General features: G+C 42.5%; 1 long non-coding RNA gene across 3 annotated transcripts in view; it reads right to left on the minus strand.

Annotated features, from left to right (window-relative positions):
* Nucleotides 1–19,177, minus strand: part of LOC111932976 (uncharacterized) — a 159,974-nt gene that overhangs the window by 16,028 nt on the left and 124,769 nt on the right. Inside the window, exons 6-13 of one of the 3 annotated variants that reach the window (XR_015290424.1) lie at nt 18,804–18,918; nt 17,702–17,735; nt 7,745–7,923; nt 6,394–6,757; nt 5,583–5,682; nt 4,784–4,848; nt 3,295–3,701; nt 2,470–2,664 (exon numbers count right to left, since the gene is read on the minus strand). This is a non-coding gene — a long non-coding RNA (uncharacterized LOC111932976). Of the gene's footprint in view, nt 1–2,469; nt 2,665–3,294; nt 3,702–4,783; nt 4,849–5,582; nt 5,683–6,393; nt 6,758–7,744; nt 7,924–17,701; nt 17,736–18,803; nt 18,919–19,177 lie in introns of those variants that run through there. The other 2 variants (XR_015290425.1, XR_015290427.1) reach the window with 2 other exon arrangements.

Below are 19,177 nucleotides of genomic sequence, written 5' to 3' on the forward strand. Positions count from 1 at the left end.
CTGCCATTCCAACAGCAAACTTCCCTAGAAGGCTGGAATGGTTTCTTTTCTCTCAGTCTTTTTCCAACTGGATAAAAAAATGTAGTGGTCAAAACATCTCTGAACTTCCTGAAAAGTGAAAGTTTTTCCCTTTTAACTGAGGAAAAGTAGCAGTGCTAAAACAGCAGCTGGGTTGTGGTCCTTGAATTTGCAGCAAATCCTTTAGTTCACCACAGTGGGGTTTTCTTCAAAGCTTGCTACAAATAATTGTTAAAAATTCATGGCTATTTTCAGGGGTTTTCAGTGTGGTTTTTGTCAGAGGTTTAAGCACAGACGAGCCCACAGAATGCCCTGATGCTCTTGTGTATAAGGGTGACACAAGTTAAATTACCAAGTAACTAGAAATTAATGTTTTTGGGTAACTACAGGGGACTTTAATTGGAAACTATGTTAATCGTGTAGTAATTCTCTTTACCTCATCTGCATTAGCTGCTGAAAACCAGGCAATTAATTCGTGTCATCAGTGTTGCTGCTGCTGCCTTCAAACACAAACCCGAGGAGCATTAGTTACTCACACACCCAGCAGTGGCCCAGCTTCTGAAAGGACTCCCACAAATCACGGGCTCCTCACCTGCCTGACGGAGCCAGGCACTGGCACCACAGACTCGCAGCTTTTCACCACCTCAGCACCTTTCCCCTCACTCCTCTCTGCCATTTCTCCATGCGAGGAGCCTTTCTCTCTGTGTTTATAATATCTGACATTATCCTGACACCAAAGCCCATCACACCCCAGAGCTCTGCTGGAGGTGCTGCCCTGGGAGCTCAGGGCTGTAGGGTGAAGGATCTCTCTGTGACCTGGTTCTGCAGCTCCTCCATGGGGAACCCCCTCCAGCCACCACCTCCCTTTCCTCTGCAGCCTCTCCCATCTCCAGCCAAAGTCCCGACCTTTAAAACGCCCTCCAGGCACTCAGCAAGGGCAGCAGCTGATTTCTGACAAGTTTCCAACACCAGGCTGGGGGAGAAGCCCAGGGCACAGCTCTGTCCATGGGGTACAAGCTCTCAGGGATGGCTCTTGGGAAGGGTGAGGCTGGAATTCTGGGTTTGCCCAGTATTCACTCCTGAATTGGGAATTTCTGGAGTGGTTGTTTAGGAGAGGGAATCATTTACTGATGGTGACAGCTGATCTCAGAGGGAAGCAGAGCCTGGAGAATTGCAACCCAACTTCTGGAAGGCCTGGAAATGGGAATATACTCAAACCATTATGAAGTTTGTTTCACAGAATCCCAGAATCCCAGACTGGTGTGGGTTGGGAGGGACCTTAAAGCCCATCCAGTGCCCCTCTACCATGGGCAAGGACACCTCCCACTGTCCCAGGGTGCTCCAAGCCCCATCCAGGGGCTTTGTGATGCCTCTCTAACGATTTCTTTTCCCTCTCACCAGTCCCCCGTGCTTCAGCAGAGCTGGAAAACTGGGGCCAACACAATATGTTACTTTTTGTCTTTTGTGCTATTTTTTGTTTTGGCTTTTTTGGCTTTTTCACCCCTCCAAACCCAGAAGCTTTGTCAGAGTGAAGCAGTTGAGCACTTCAGTTGTGCCCAGTGGAGACAGGGAAGGGATCTCCTGTTCCCTTCTAATTCCAGCAGGAAAATGGACTTGCTCCAGAGACCTGATTTATTTCCAGCCTTATTGACATCCTCTTAAAGGGAATGATGGAGTGAAAAGCAGCCATCAGTGAGTTATGAAAGGTCAATAATGCCACAAATGAACACAAACAGCAGGTTTGAAATCCAGCCCTCCCCACATTCTGTTTCCACAACCATTTCATCCAAGGTCATCGGGCTTTCCCAGAGAGGCCAGAGCAGCAGGAGCTTCCAAGAGGAGGCCAGGTTACTTCATGGCCCTTTTCCACCTTGGAGTTGATTATTATGGGGTGCATTCCCCCAGCCTTGCATGGGAGGCTGTGCAGCACAGCCAGGTACAACATCCAGCAGCATTTCAGCTCCTTACACCATCCCTAAACTGGGAGCCTCTGGCAGAACATTCCAGCAGTGCAGGGACAGCCTCCCACCAGCTTGGTTAGGCCGTGCCAGCATCATATAAAAGGATCTTAAAATGCTGGTAACTTATTGACATTTACAAAAAGGTGCAAAGAGGAATCTGAGGGCGTCAGGATCCAGCCCTGGGCACTCATGGTTTGACCCTGAGGTTTGGTGTCTTCACAAGATTCTTCTGCTGCCTAATTGGATGAACTGAGCTCCATAAACAGTTCCCTTCCCTGTTTGTAAGCAGTCCACGGGCAGCTGTAATTGTGTGAATCCACTGTGTGAATAGTAAAAAGAGCTTTACTTAATGACTGCAGCAGCCCCTGCTCGAGTGAGAGCTCTCTGGTATTTATCCACACCAGAATTCACGAGGCTTTTGTTTGCCATGAACACTCCTGCAAATAAAAACTTGCTCACTCTAATGTTTATGAATAAATGTGCTCGTAAATGCCATCAAAGCAAATCAGCAGGGTTTTATTTATGCAAGAAGATGCACAAATAAATGTTTGCTGTTTTCACCCAGCTCTGGTGGGTGTTTAGGGGTGTGTTAAAGCCAAGGCTTTGTGAGCTCTGTTCAGCACTCACATTTTATTCCTGCTCTCCATCTCCTCCTTTCCTACACTCTGATCCTGCCTGTGAATCCCTGTGCCCCAAGGGAAGGTTATTAAAGTCAATGTTTTAGGGATTATCCATATCCAGCAGCTTGCTGGGTCAGTGGACAAGGTCATGGAAGGGACTGGGATCACTTTTTAGATGCCCAGGAGTGGGAGGATAGGAGGGAAAGGGGTTTGTGATCACAGCTTTGTGATGTTTGCATGGCACACAGCAGATACCCAAACTTGCTTTTTTTGGCATATGCTGGCTCCTGGAGCAAGGTGGGGGTTCTGCCTAACACAGAAGTGTGGGAGGTTATTGCCATCCTGTCTCAATCAGTGCCCTAATTAAATATAGGAGAGGATTTTCTTTCTAAAATGTAAATGTTAAGCCTTGTTAAGGAAAATTAAAATGCGCTGAAATAAATGTGGTAGGAGCTGTGGAGGTGCTTAAGTAGAGTATCTGTATTTATTAGAAAGGGAACTAAAAAAGGAAGTAATTTTGGAGCTCAATCCTTAAACAGGGCCATAAGGATTTTATGCAAATTTCCCTTCCAAATCTGCAGTTAGGGACTGGTTCCAGGGGTGAATTCTATGTCCCAGCCTCTAAAAACTATGAAGGAATATCATCTGAGACTCCCCTCTTTCCAGGATTTATCTGAACATATCCCTCCTCTTACCAGGATCGCTTGGGATTCTCTGCTGGCCACACTTCCTGCGAGTTGGACTTGAAAATTCAGGTCATTCCTTCCATTCCCTGTTCCCTGGAGTCCAGCAGAGCACAACAGCACAGAATTTAAACCTTCATTCAGCAATGGGATCATCCCCACTTACAAATGACCCTCTTTAAAGATATTTTTCTACTTCAGCCCACAGTGAGCCAGGACGGGGAGCGTGATTCAGAACCTGCAGCACTCAAACCCAAAGTCCTGGATGAGGATTAGGAAAATCAGAAAACTGTTTCAAAGGCTCATAGAGCAGAATTTAGCAGATCTCAGAGAGGCTTCAGCTCTGGGCTGTGATCTCATCCTGACCAAGGTCAAAACTTGGGATGTGTTCACATCTGGAGCAGGTGAGATGTGTCTGTCTGGCAGTGAGGAAACACAAAATAAAGCATTTGTTTAATACAACAAGCTCATGCCTTTGCAAATATATGAAGTTTTTGGCCTTCCCAGTCCAACTATTGGTTTGTTGTTTCCATGCTAATACAAATTCTTTTATTAAAAGGAGCATGGCCTTGGGTTCCTCCATCCGTATGGGAAAAAGTTACTTGTCTGATGGTAAACAAAGAACAGAAGAATTGATTCACTGTCCTCACTCTTAAAAAGATGGTATGAAGCCATAGTGAAGCAATTTTAATTGTGGCTGTGTAACACTTGCCATCAGTAAGATCACTTGTGTTCTGTTTTTAGGGATGGGGGTGCTCCGGAGCGCACGGGCCATTGGAAATGCAAAACATGACCGCATGTTCTCAGGGCTCTGGCAAGGCCACATGAAAGAGCACTTGTGCTGGGATGCTCAGCTCTGAGGGTATTCTCTGTTCAGCATGTATTTACAGAGATGTATGAATATTTGATTAATGAGTCATGGTCTCTGGAGAAATTTAATAACTGTACTGCTGTACAAAGGCAGCTCCTTCACTGTTAACACAGCTGCCAATAGTGTCACTGACACTGGAGCCCTTTCTGCATCTAATATGTGCTGGGGAGTAAATTCCTTCCCTACAAGGGAATCCATGGCACACATTATTCAGTTATCTGTTTTGAACTGTTGCAGGCTCAATTTACAGACCCTGATTTGTAAAGATTTTTCCAATGGAAACAAGCAGTGACACGTGAGCCAGAAAGCAGCAGTTTCACCAGGCTGTGGCGGGCCCAGAGTTACTTGGAGGGTCACTTCAAAAAGAGAATTGCTTTAAAATTCCGTTTATAAAATGCAAAAGGGACAATGGATGAAGATATTCATGGAGAGCAGAGTGCCCCAGCAAATTCTTACTGCCTCCAAAACTGTGTTCAGTGGGATTTTAGAGTGCACAACTCACAGCATGGGCAGAGGTTTTCTCCCCACATGACACTGGACCAGAAGTGTTCTTCATTGTTGCTGAGCAGTTTGCCAAGGATAATTCACTGCTAATTTTATAATTTTCCCATTTTTATTCCTAATACTTACAAAGAGATCCATTTTCACTCAGGAAGTTAGGTGTATATTTTAGTGGTGTTACTCCAGCTCAACTGCTTTAAATAACAGGGGGGAAAATGTCAAAAAAGATAAATTTAGTGCAGAGGCTTTCACTAGGAGTTTTAACTGCAGGTTAGAATTATACATGCTATGCAGAATTTCCTGCAACACTTCTCCTTTGGGCCACAATGCATTACAGCAGACGTATAATGAAGCTGCTATAAAATCTGTGGTAATTAAGGGGGATTTGACAGTAATTGCAACAGTGAATCAACTTAATTATTACCTGCTTCAAAGAGAGCTAACCTGATGTTATAATCTAACCTTTCCTACTTCTAAAATGAGAGATTAACCAAGTATATGTAGCATTTAAGAATTAAATCTGTTGAGATAGAATTATATTAATATACTTTTCCTATACATTTTCTGTACATGTGGGTACAAAGCAACCAAAGGAGCAGCATCAGAAGCTGACAAGCTGCAGACAGGCTGAGTGTGTGCATTCATAAAATAAACAGAGGTGAGCCAGCTCCTCTGCTGTCTGCTGAAAGCACAGGGACTGCAGTCAGAGCAGGGCTGGAAAATGCTCCAGCACACACCAGCCCAGCTCCCTGAACAGCCTCGTGCAGGAGTGCATTGTCTTTCCATGCTTAATTTTAACCAAATTCTCCTGAAATAACCCAATATAACACTGGTCTCATCGATTCTGGCCTGATCAATGCAGCTCTTTCAGCCCATAAATCCAAGCATCACTTTTGCTTTGTTTTCAGAGCTTTTTGAGATGTGTTACCTGAGGGCAGGGGGCGGCTGGGGCTGATCCAAACCCTTCTCCAAACTCTTCCCCGGTGCTGAGCCCAGCTGGTGTCTGCAGCTCCATGGCTGCAGCAGTTCTAAAAGGTGAGAGGTGCAATAATAAAGCTTTAACAACAGAAAAATAGAATTAAGATAATAATATAAGAAAATTATCAGCATCAGCATCACCAAAACTTGCCACAACTTCCACGAGAAGTTCATCTGGAAAACTGACAAAATTCACTTCAGCTCTGCTCTGAGGAGGGTTTGATCATCCAAGTGAGGCACTGACTCCTGCAAGCCCTTAAAATAAATCTGCCAATGTTTATTTCTTGTTTTGTTGTGAAACAATGAATTAGAAAGACTTTGGTTTTTACATGTCCTGGCTCATAACATGCTGCAATTAATACCTAATTTTTCTTACCCTGGGCCCCAGCTTTCAGGCAGTTATCAAGTGGTGAGTGGACACACAGGTTAAAAATGGCACCTGCCATGGGTGTGTGATTTGAAACTACATTAAACCCAAACCATCTGATCTTTAGGACATACTTTTACAAGATTACAGCAGATTAATCTGCTTTAAATAAAACCTGGAAGTTCACTAGGCTTTGAATAGTGCTGTACACTAAAAAACCATGATCCCTCCTACAGAAATAGGTTGAGTGAGACAGATACTGACACCGATGATTCAGGGAAAACACTGAAATTTCTCAGAATTTCTCCAATAATATTGACACTCAGTTTTCTTTTAGGGATTTTTTTTTCATTTGGATGAATTCCATAGGCATTTTTTCTGCTATTTAACTTACCTTCAGAGATAAATGGACTCCCAGAATGCACTTTCCAAAAGTTTGGTAAGTTTGACCTATATAAAATGCTTTAGATTTTCACTTTGATTTGTTTTGAAGAAGAAATTACTGAAAGAAATAAACACTGGGAAAAGGTTGAGATTCCTGAGAGCTCTTCACAAGCAGCTCCTCTCTGGATCTCTGCAGCTCTCCCAACACTCATTCCATCTGTGGGAATGGCCTGGGATGGGTCCTTTTGTGCTCTGCTCCATTTGGAATGTGCCTGAAGAGGGACAGGCTGCAGTGCCCTGTTCCTGGGAGCTGCTGGAGCACAGCTTTGGGGTTCCAGGTGCCTGCTCCTGGTGGCAGCAGTGACTCTCTGCTCCTTGGAAGGGGAGGAAAAGGCAGACTTTAAATAAGGAAATTTTCACTGATGCCTTGTGCTATTTTTACAATGCATTTCAGAATAAATGAGAGATTAACACCACAAAAAAGTACTTAAGGTGCATGCTCAGTAACTATTTTTTCATAATGTTTTAATGGATTCAGGGTTGAGCTCCACTAAAATCTGGATTTATTAGAAACGCTCCATGCATTTCAGTAGAGTTTTTCTCATGAATCTAGATATTTTACATTATTTCAATAGAGCTGACCCTCTGTTTCATTAGAAATGCTCCAATATAACCCATGGAGCATTTCTAATGATTCTGGTTTTACAGCAAATCCAAGGGTCAGCTGTACTGAAAACAATAGTGCTAACCTCTTGGTTTATTAGAAAAATGCTTTCTGTCTCAATGGAGCATTTCTAATAAATCAGATAAATAGGGATCTCCCACAAAAATGCTCTGCTGGTGAAACAGACAAATGGGTTTGTTGTTATTCAGATTTTTTTAAAAAACAAAGATTGTTTCACTGACTTTTTTCGTTGCTTACTGTAGTGTGATCCCTTTCTATCCAGAGTTTGAGGCTGCACCATGAAAAGTTAAGTAAATATTCCTCACAATTCCCTCTGAAACAAGCATTGCCTCAAATTGTCAAGCATTTTTCACCTCACCCACGAAGTGTTTACAGCAAGGCCGACTTCCAGGATGGCTGTGTTGGTGCCAGGTTGGGATTCAGGGGTTTGGTGCTGGGCCCCAGGGTGTGCTGGGTCCTTTCTCTCTGTGCTACACAGGAAGGGTGAGTGACAAACAGCTCAGCACCGGGACCACCGCTGGCTTTTTCAGGCCTTTAAGCTCCCTGTCTTTCCAAAGCTGTTGTAATCCAAGTGCCACGTCAGGCACGAGTCACAGTTTGTGGGATGCAGCTGTGGAGTCCCCTGCCCATCCCTGGGGTGCTGTGTGTGCCTGTACATGGGGAGGGTTTGGGGTACCTGTGCAGGGGGGTGCTGCTGGCAGCAGCTGCAGTGACAGCCTGAATGTGAAGCCTTCTCCAGCAGGGCTCCTTCTTGGCAAGAGAAGATCCTGCACTGTGGAGCCATCAGGAACAGGAATCCTGGGCATGTTCTGATGAACTTGCGCTGATCCAGTCCAGGAAGAGCAAATGCCAATGCTGTGAAGTGCCAAAAAAATATAAAAAAAAAATAAAAAGCCTTGGTAAGCTGAGACAAAGCTTTCTGTTCAAGAGGAAAGGCCAATGAGATAATTTCAGTGACTCAAGATTTGGTTAGAATGTTCTGTATTTATGGAGTGTATTCTGTGCTGTCCAGATATTCCCCCCAGTTCCTGCAAGTGCATTCCCTGTTCTCTCTCTGAATTACAAATCCTCAGCTGCAGGCCAGTGAGCCTCAGCTGGAACAGGATTCCCATCCTCTTCCCCACACTCCCAACAACTTCAGGCAATCTGCTGACCACTTTCTGTGAGACCCTGGAAATAAAACACACTGCAGTGGTGACAAATCCACAAACCCAGAGACTCCACTTTAAAAATGATTGGTGTGTCTGAGTGGTCTCTTTTTTTTCTTATCAAGTTGGATGATTTTGCCCAGCAGTAAAAACAGAGAAGTACACAAAGGAGTCAAGCAAAAGGACTTTTACCAGTCTGCTCAGGGCACTCTCTACGTTTTTACCCATTTTTTACCAGTCTGCTCAGGGCACTGAGGGTCCTGAGAGCCCCACAGATTCTCCTGCTCAGGTTTCTCCTTGCACAAGCTCATCCTGCAGGACCCACGTCCTCTAAATGCTAAACAAGTCCTTCAGCCAAAAGCTGCAGGTCAGGGCAGGAGCTGCTTGGTCAGGGGGATTTTAGCAGCCCCAGCAATGGGATTTGAAGGTTTTTCCAGCCCCAGAGGCCCTGAGAGCAGCAGCAGCAGCACCAGGCAAACCCCCCTGGCTCTCAGAGGAGCCTCAGCAGTTCATCATGTCAAGCCTGGCTGCTGAGTGCTGTGTCTGGGGCCTCTGGCTGTCAGAGGCAGGATTTCATCTCAGCCTCCCTAAGGCCATATAGAAAGCCTAAAATGTTCATTTATGTTTCTTATTGTCTGGCCAAATCTTTGTGTGCTTAAAAAATATCAGGAAGTTTAAAGGCTGATCCCTGATTATCACAGATTGGAAATTTACTCGGTATTATTTAAAAATAAGTCAAATACTTTTATTGTTACAAGCAGCAATGATTTTGTCAACTCCTACTTCTCCTACATAAAGTATTTGTATTTGAAATGTTCCTTTCCATGGTGCTACTTCCCGAGATCAATCTCTCCCATTATATATTTGCAAAGCAGCTCCATTAAGGATAAATATCACTGTAGTGGTCTCATTCAGAGATATCTGTAAACACTTTCTGTGTAGTGCACGAGTATTTATGGATGTGGGAATTTGTATCTTGGCTGATCAGAATTTCCATGTTTGTGCACAGAGCAGGATTGCTGGAATAATCATGTGTTTATATAATGTGTAGATTTATGTGATTTACACGTTCAATGTACCTGTGCAACCATAATTTGATCTGCTGTTCAGAATTTATTTCGGCTTTCCACATGAGCTCTTTCAAACAATGCTAATTGTTTCAGAACCAAAATCATTGATGATAACTCTTTTAGGAATTGTCATGTTGTCTATAAATATTTAGCGACCGAAATGTATTTGCCAATGTATCCCTGGATTACAGATGAAAAGGGAGCATCTGCCGAAATTAAAAGTGGCCACATTTTCACTTGTAGCTTAATTAAATGCCAAAATTTATCTACATTAACAACAAAGTGGTGAAATTTATTGATCAATTCACATGATATAAGTTGACAAATGGCCCGAGCAATTTCCATAATTTTCTACACGTGTTAAAATTTGTAATGAAAAAGGAATCCTCCATTAGCGGTGGCTGGGAAATGAAAGGGGGTTGGTGATGGAGCGGTGCCCCGGGGCAGAGAGTGGGAGCTCCGTGCCCTGTCCAGCAGAGCTGTGTACAGATGGGCCTTTGACAGTCCTACAGCTGTTCTCCTAATTGTCCATTAAGTGTTCTATTGATTCTCTGATTCAAAGTACATGTCTTTCAGGCCGAGCTTTCGTGTGAAGTGGCAGACACATTCCTGCCGGAATGACAGAGCTGCTTGAAACCTAAAAATGTGGGCTGCCACTTTCAATCGAGGAGTCTGCTTTCAAAGGAGAAGCCTTGGTTAAAGGAGCTTTGTGAGAGAGCCTCGGATTCGAGTTTCTAAACTTTTAGCGTCAATCAATTAAAGCAGAGGCGGCACGAAAAGTTGTAATTCCTCGTTAAGCTCCCGGTTAATAAAGAGCAGCCTGAGGACGCCGGGTGGCCGCAATAAGGATTAGATCTTGTTTAGCTGGATGCAGATTCTGCTCTCAGACCCCTCTGACACGTGTAATGATATTCTCATTTGACTTGCAAGTTCACTTTTAGCATTTTTTTTTAAAGCAAGATCATCTGCAATTCCAGCTGGTGCCAGTCAGGAACCTTTTAAAATCATCTTCCTGTAATCTGAAGAGTGAAAGATAAGATGCATATCTGTTGCAAGGACCATAAATCTTCAAAGAAACAAATAGCCATAGATAAAACTGTAAAAGTTATTTAGTTCTCTTCCGAAAGAGGTTTATTAATCTAAAATTTCCAGTCCATTGTGTCCCGATTTGGTTATGGCACTGTATCTCATTTCGTGCAATTGTGTATCAAGCAAAGAGCTGAGAGGCTGAAACTCCATCAGTTGTATTCAGATGTATCACCAGAGCCAGGGAAAAAATGGGAATATAAAAAAATAGCCACCTGAAGAGAGATCTGGACTGTGAGGATTCTTGTTTCCCGTATTTCCTCTTATTTTACCGTGATGTTTATGAAGTGGGTTTAATGCTAAATTGAAACTGAATTTTAAATTGTGGTTTGTCATTTTTAAAGCGTAATTCCTGGGAGGCAGGACACAAGCAAAGTGTTTATGAACTCAGTGTTTGGGGACATTCAACAGTGCTTGTGCTCAAAATGAGCTTTCCCCATAAGCCACCAGCACTATTTACCTTCATATTTTTCTTTTTTAAATTCCCCATCATTTAAAAGCGACATGAAACTGTTTTTGATAGAGCTTAAAATAAGGAGAATTATTTCTCTTCAAGAAGATTTTTATCCTCTGTAGGTAATGAAAAACCACTCTGCTGTGAATGTTTAAAACCTGCTTGTTCTTTGATCGCCCCTTCTTGCCCACATTGGTGTTTCACTCTGGTTTGTGTCTGAAAACCTTCACCAGCCCCTCTTGGTGCGGATTCCAAATCCAATTCACCAGTGTGGGGCTAAGAGAGGACTTGGACCCATCAATCAAATTAGTTACAGCCTTTTAATTTAAACAAGATTGCTGATTTGAGCAGAATTAGATTTTTTTTTCTTTTTTTTTTTAACCTATTTTTTTTAACCTTTTTTTTAAGCCTATTTGTCTTTGGGGCATCAAATTTACAAGCAAAGGCAACGTTTAAGCTAAGAAGTGAAAACTCAGATGGGGGTTCCAAGAACATAAATGAAATTTCTTCTCATACATCAAAGGCAAACAAAGGAAAGAAAGGGAGAAAAGAAAGGAAATTAAAGGAAAAAAGAAAAAAAGAAATGGTATGTAAGAGGAGGCATTTGACATTTTATAGCCAGAGTTTCTTTCTCTATTCCATAAAAAAGAATATGTGTCAAATTAAAGAAATAGCAGAGGAAGCTGTAAAAAATGGTACCAGGCACTTCTCATTTTAGGAGTGTAAGCTTGGGGTTTGAGGATGGGACAAACCCACCAAGGGGACAACAACCATCCTTTTGTTCTCACCATCCATAGAGGAAACTGAAGAGTCTCTCTGATAAAATACACCACAGTGATACCTGCAAAACATTCTGTAAATCTCCTTCATCCCAGAGCTTTCAATTACGCCATCACCCAGTTTTTTAAAAAGATTTTTAGAAGCTTTCAACTGTGGACTTTTGTCTTGTTGAATGAACTTCAGCTACACTAAATTTTAAGTAAATTTGTGATGACTGAGCAATATACATTGGTTGAGCTAGAATCCAATAACCCACAGGACAAATTAATTTTCAACAAAAAGGGCAGAAACCTCAAGTGCCATGAGTATATGGAATCTCAGTCTATCTCTCTGGAGCCATTTTTGCAAATCACTACAGCTATTCATAATCTAAATCAGTCTCCTTTAGCAGCAGAAAGATCTTTTTTCATGACAAAACAGAAGATGACATTCATTAGTGCCTAACTTGCATAAGCTACCTTAAATTTATTGGTGCTCTTATACTTATCTGGGTAAGAATTCCTTTGTCTACAGCTATAGGAAAATTCTGGACGTACTACTTAAAAATATAAATTGTCACTTTTATCAGAACTTTTGGCAGTTTACTTTATTTTAGAAGTAAAACTGGTGGTTAAGGTTTTAAGACTTCCAATGGGCGTTGTTTCAATCATGGTTAATATGCACCCAGGATAGCAGTGCTCAGGGAAAGGAGCATTTGTACAGAAATCTGGAGAGCTGGGGCTGTCTGGAGCACCAGGTGCTGACTTTTCCCTGGGTTTGAGCAAAACTTATGGCATTGCAAAAGAATCCTGTGAGCTCCGTGTGGATTCAGGGTGGAAAAGCCAAACCCTCGGCTGGGGGAGTTGAGGATCCCCATGGAATTTTCTGTGTCTCCTTTTTCTCCTGTGATAGATCATTTCTTACAGGGAAGGTCACAGAATTCCAGACTGGTTTGGGTTGGGACCTTCCTCTGTCCCAGGTTCCTCCAAACCCTGGCTGTGAAGTTCTGCCAGGGCAAAGCAATCCACCTGCAAATATCCCACATCCTCCAGGAGCTGCAGAGCCTGATTATGGTAAAAATGCACATTCGAGTCAGTATATAGGAAATAAAATATAAATGGATTTGCTTTAATGTGATGCAAGTGAATACTGGTCTTCATCCACCTGTTTTATAAACTCCATTTCCTGTCTCGGGTACAGACTGTTAATTCTTAAATGCCTTTAGCTTGATGTCTCCTACTTGGGATACAACTGCAGGAAGCATTGTGACCTAAAGATTGACATACATGTCATTTGTGCAACTATGCTTTATTTCTTTGTGCAGGAAAAGAAGTGGAACAAGCATCTGTGGTAGCTTTTGTTACAGCCTGGATAAAGCTAAATGATCACAGAGTCGCTCTTGCCTCAAAACACACGAGCATTTCAATTATAATTTCTTTTATAGGGTGAGAGTGGACAGGGCTGTTGGAATGACAAATGAGAGAAATAAAATAATGAGGATGGTGTAGGCTCTGCCTGCTCTCTGTTTTGGGGTGGGATGGTTTCTTGTGGTGGGTCCCACCCTGGCAGCAGATGGGGAATCTGCAGAGGGAATTTAGGCTCGGGGAGGTGAAGAGGTGATGAATTTAGAGCAGGTATTAAGGGAAGGTGAGGAGATGATGAATTTAGAGCAGGTATTTAGGCTCAGGGAGGTGAAGAGGTGATCTCTGTTACAACTGCTGTTAGAAAGCTTTAAAGAGTACATGTTGATCTGCTGAGTTTTTCAAAATGTTTTCTGGATTCTGTTTCTCCTTCTCAATTTCCACCCTGTGAAGCAACCACTGAGCTGCTGCCAGCCCGAGGCAACAGAAGAAACAGCTCCCACAGTGCTGCAGAAAGCTGCTCTGGTTATTTCCACCCAGGACTTTTGGTCCTAGCAAAGGGAGAGGTAAATGAAGCTGATGCTTAGCTACAGAAAACACATCAGAATTATCATTATCTGCATGTGTTCATATGCTTAGGAAATCAGACTGAAAGAATAAAATAGAATAGAATAAAATGACCTATCACAGCCTCCTCTCAGCAATACAACATCTCTGTATTCATTCCTCAAGCACAGCTCTTGTCTCAGCCGGAGTGAGAGCGATCACACCCAGGGCTGGAAAATGCAACAGAGGCTTTGTGATGTAGCTGGGAAAAATCTTTTGTATGGCTTTGCACATTTTCCCCTAAAATCTGAGTAAAAGTTCAGGTGAGCTCCTATTTTGGGGCATCTTTCTTTGGAGGAAAGGCAGCTGTGTAATTCTTGTTTTATGGCTGTGTGTTGCTCCCGCCTGTGCCTGGCTGGATGACCTTGGCCAGTCATTTCCTTGCCATAAAGTGGCAATTGGGCTGTTTACTCCCTTCCCACTGGTGCTCCAGAGCTTAATTAATTTCTGCTTTGAGATGCTCAGAAGGTGCTAAAGTGTTGCTATATACCAAAAACAATCTTTGTAGCTCTAAACATAGAAGAGGAAAGGGACTCTTAAGGATCTGCGGGTTTGGAAGGCGCTGCAGGAAGCAGAGAATGAGTGCCTGGTGTCCTGGGGGCACAGTGTCCCTTCCTACAACTCATCTCTGCAGAGTTCTCCAAGCTCCAAACCCCACCAATGCCTGTCCTCCAGGCTGCTTTCCTCAGGAACCATGGGAACAACCTTTGGGACATCACTTTAGGGGCAGGAGCATGACTTGTCTCAGGAGAGCTGGACATGGAACAAGTCCTGGTGCTCCCGTGCACCTGGAATGAGGAATCTGCAGCTTTTCATCCACCCACTGATTTATGAATCATGGATGGATGGGCACCACTGATGCCTCAGCACAGCCTGGCCACGCTCAGTGATTCCTTCAGCTGAAGGATGGGGGGGACACTCATGGGCAGCCAAGAGAAGCTGCCAGGCAGCCTCTGACATCCAGGAGAGATTGCAGAGCACAGGACTTGTGAGAAGAACAAAATCAAGTTCTCAGCCTCCAGGCACTGCCGTGGATCTCAAACCAACCTTCAAAGGAAGTTATTGCAGTGGGGTGAGAGCAGATCAAATCAGGCTGCAAATATTTATTATTGTCAGGTTTTAAACTGCAACCTCTGCAATTTGTGCTTCCTTTGGAAGCTGATGGACAGCAGAACAGAAGGGCTCAATTACAAAGTTACCATAGCTGGGTGTCCTTAAAAGGGAGCCAAACTTCATTTCAACCCTGCCTGGCTCTGAGGAAAGCTCTGATGTAGTTTGGCAATTTCTCAGGGTGCTTCTAATGGTGGGAGGATGAAATAAAGAGGGAATTCTCTCCCATCAGTCAGGTTCTGGGTCTGCAGCTCAAGCTGGTGGTATTGAAATGAAGCTGAGCTTTGCTTGAACCTCTGCTGGAGGTTCATTTCCAGCTGCTGCCACATCCCAGCCTGGCAGCAGTTGATGTGCATCTCATTTTGTGAGATGATCCACACAAAAATTCAGCAAGTCTGGGGAATGGTGAGGTTCTTGGAACATGAAATCAGTGATTCAAACTGATCTCTTCAAAGGTTATAGAAATCATATACTTAAAAAAAAAAGAAAAAAGAAAAAGGAAAGAAAAGAGGGGGAAAAAGCTCTAAGACTGGAGAGGACACTGCAAACTGTGGTGGCAGCTGGGAATGCCCAGATGGATGGCTCAGGATCGGAGCTGCCACAAGTCCTGTGAGCACTCAGCACTGTAACCTCGAGCAGCCAAGATACCCAGCCAGATTCCTGAGAGGAAAACTCAAGGCTGGACAGCTGAGAGAGCAGCAAATAGGGAGCATGGAATTGTTGGAGGCAACGGATGCCCAAAACTCCTGGATTTTAGCCACAACATGTGCTTGGCACCCAAAGGTTACAGCCTTCAGACACCCCACACTGCCCACCCACTCTCTTCTTCCACAAGGTTTGGTGAAGTGACTCAAACATTAGTTAAAAATTTAGTAAAAGCATTAATAAAAAAATTAAAAATTCATCAAAGCATTAATAAAAGAAAGTTGTATCATCTCCAACATTTATGTGAACCTACAACAGAGCTCAAGTGTTTCCCAAACATGAAATACTCTGAATACTGCAGGAAAAGAAGGATTTGCATCAGGGGGGTGTCTGCTAAACACACAGAGTTCTTGGAGTGCTGTTGGGTTCTATCCTCTCTCTTTGGGCCTTTCCTTACCAAGGGTTTCTCTCTTTCTCTCTGGTCCAGATCCTCAATTTCTCTCCCAGTTTTTCCTAAGACTTTTCAAGGCTTTCAGAATCAAGGGACTGAGCATTAGGAATGAATTCAGAGCAAACAAATCAGCACACACCCCCAAAATGAAGCCCTGAAAATTCAGTGCCAGGGATCCTCCACGCTGCATCTCACCAGAGTCACCCATGAGCAACTGCTCTGGCCTTGGCTGAATGCTGCCATCTTAAAATAAAAATAAAACCATTATAATAACGAATTTCCACTGGCTCATTTTCATAAGTAACATGAAGAGAAAAATACAAAGCCTGGAGTAAACATTAAAAAAAAAAGAAGTATCAGAGTGCACTCAGACACAGAGAGAAAGCATTTATCAGGAATTTTTCTGTGTGGCACAGTCCCTGTTGCCTTTGCCTGTATTTATCTTATTTTTTTTTTTACTCTGCCACATCAGAGCACCCAGACCTTGCCATAAGGCACGAAACAAACCTCTACAGAGAGACGAGCTTCTGCAAAAAGGTGAATAATTTGAATAACCTGTGAATATTCAATAATTTGAATAACCCCTGTGCCTGGTGCCCATCCCCTCACACCTCACAAGTGGGGAATGAGAGCTCTGATTAAACACGATACAAAAAGAGCTTGCAAGTAGCACTGTTTACTAACATTTCAATTTCTATGCCTCATTTATTAGACTTAGAATAAAAAGGTTAGAGGGGTGTTTGGGATTGTCTTTAACCTTGATGATATTTCCACTGAAGCAGCATAATGGCTCTTAATTGCTTAAGTGAAGAGAACATGTTGACATGTCCTTCTTTGTGCTTAAAGCTCTGTGCCTGAACCATTATGCTAATTCAAGCATTATATACACCAAAGTATTTATGGGACTGACACAAGTGATGTTGCAGGTAAAGGGCTGTGAAATGGTCTGTAAACAGAGAGAATTGATTCTGGGCCCAGAGCAATGCTGTTAAAGTCACAGCCATTGAGCCGCCAGCCCCACGGATTGTGTGCACATTGTGACAGAGGAGCTGCTGCCATCCCAGATCCGATGGGTGCCTTCAATCCTATGGAAACCAACCGCAGAAACCCAAATTAACCGCCTGCCAAAATGGACTTGACTGGGGTTTTTTTCTCCTCTCCCCCCCCCCTTTTTTTTTTTGTTAAAATATTTATGTGCTTCAAAAAAAAAAAAAAAATAAAGGAAAAAAGGATAGAAGAATATCAGCAGTGTGACTTGTTCCTGTGTTTTTCCTGCCCTTTGAAGGGATCACCAAAAATATGGATATTGTGTGAATCTCTGTTCAGGAATAAATAATCCCATTAGGGGTTTTATTTGCTTATCCAACATGTGGGCTGGGTGGATTATTAGGATTTTCCTCCTTGGGTCTAAGACTAAGGGTGATATTTTACATTATATTGAAATAATTTATTATCTTGCTTGGTTTTTTACTAATAACCCACAGTTTTGGCACTGAACAGAATTTTGAATGTCTAATTTCCTTTAAACCCTGCATCTAATTTATTGTTTGCATTGCACTAATTTTAGGCAGCTAAATGAGACTGCCTTTATTTCTGCTTATTTTTATTTTTGGCTCTGAAGTATTTGGGCTGACACTTTTCTCTTTAGCCTTAAAATGATGCAGAGCAATATCTTACTCTCTGTATCTTTTTTATACACTTGGAACAGACATTTCACTGGTTTTCTTTTTTTTTTTTTTTTTTAAATGCCAGGAGAATGGCATCATTCATCCTAAACTTCATATATGAAATGTAAAGCTCAGAGGGAAATCTTATATTCACAGTAGTCTGTAAAGCATAATCATACTTTGGTGATTATTTAAAGGGCAAAATAAATTAAATTACTGCAAAATAACAGATTTCATAACAACCCTTCTTACAGCAAGAGAAATAGAAATGTTTACCTTGAATTCACTCGAGTGTCCTTTCAAGCTGATCCTTCAATGAGAAGGAAATTTGAGATTCAACAGACCTGAATATAGATAAAAATCTAGAAAAATATGGAATTGTGGTGCCTATTTCTTGCTGGCAGAAGAGCTGTGTGCTTTCCAGCAAAGCACACCTTGGTCATGCCTCCAGCATTTGCTCTCTTTTCCACATTGGGATATTCTTGATTTAATGTCATTTTAGGGATTGCTGCATTGCTAAAAAATTACACTGCAACAATGTTACTGACCATGTTACTCTGAAAGATTTTGGAATTCTGCATCTGAGATGAGCACCCCCATTGAGAATCCCTGTATCCTGCCATTTCTTGGATCAAATGTCTAATATCCTAACAAAATATTTGATGAGTGTGAAGAGATGGATTTTTTTAGTTCAGATTTTGGAATAGCAGAAGGTGCTGGGGCCATTTAACCCCAGGAATTCCCTTCAGTTTTGAAGTGAGTAATTCTGCAATATTCAGAAAAGTCAAATAAAGGGATGAAGGACTGGCAATAACTGGAGGGAAGGGTTGTTACATTAAGAGGCTGGAATAGGATGCAGGACCCAAAGTGGTATCGAAGATTGCCTTTGTGAATTTGAGCAAGACACTTAATCTAAATCTCACTTTTCAATCTGTAAAATGGGACTGACAGGGTTTCCTCTCCTATTGAGATACCTGGACAGACAGGGATCATCCCAGCCCCTCATCCATCCCTCCCTCCTTCCTCTTCCCCCCATCCCAGCCCTCAGGGCTGTTTGCCACCTCTCACAAATAGAAATGTATCCCCCCCTCCAAACAGCCTGCTTGGGAAATGGGTTTCCCAAATATGACAGAGGATATTTTTGTCTGTGTTTATCCTAAATGGCAGCACGTTCATCCCTTTGAAAATGCTGCTGGGCTATTTAAGATTTATACCTTTGCTGAGTGGTCACTATCAGGGTGAAAAATGAGATGTATTATCTTCAAAAGCAAATTTTCTTGCCCGCTATGATCAACAGCCCTTGAACTGTGAGAATTCTACCAGACTAAAATATGTTGCAACATTTCTTTAAGTTACTTCTTTTCTGCTTTTCTCTCACCTTGGGAAATGAAAACAGAGTAGTCTGTCTCACATTCACTTCTCAGCATTCTGAATTTCAAGGGATTTCAGCTTTTCTTGCCAGTGTAAGATGTCAAATGGGGAAATAAAGGCTCCTATAAAGCAAAACAATGTAAAATGAAGCAAATTTTTTAAAAGATCCGTTGTTTTAAGGAATAACATGATTTTATATTTAATAAAAACACATATTATGGTAACACATGACGTGACAAATCTTCAATTTCCATTTTTAATTGTGCTGTGGTTGAAGGTTATGTCCTGTGGTGATACAGAATTCTCAGGTGCTGAGAATGACACTCAATGAGCTTTGGGAGGCTCAGGTCCCTCCTTCATCCCTCTGGATTTTATTTCCTG

The sequence above is a fragment of the Cyanistes caeruleus genome, chromosome 9, assembly GCF_971803275.1.
Source record: "Cyanistes caeruleus chromosome 9, bCyaCae1.hap1.1, whole genome shotgun sequence".
In the NCBI taxonomy this organism is placed as follows: Eukaryota; Metazoa; Chordata; class Aves; order Passeriformes; family Paridae; genus Cyanistes; species Cyanistes caeruleus.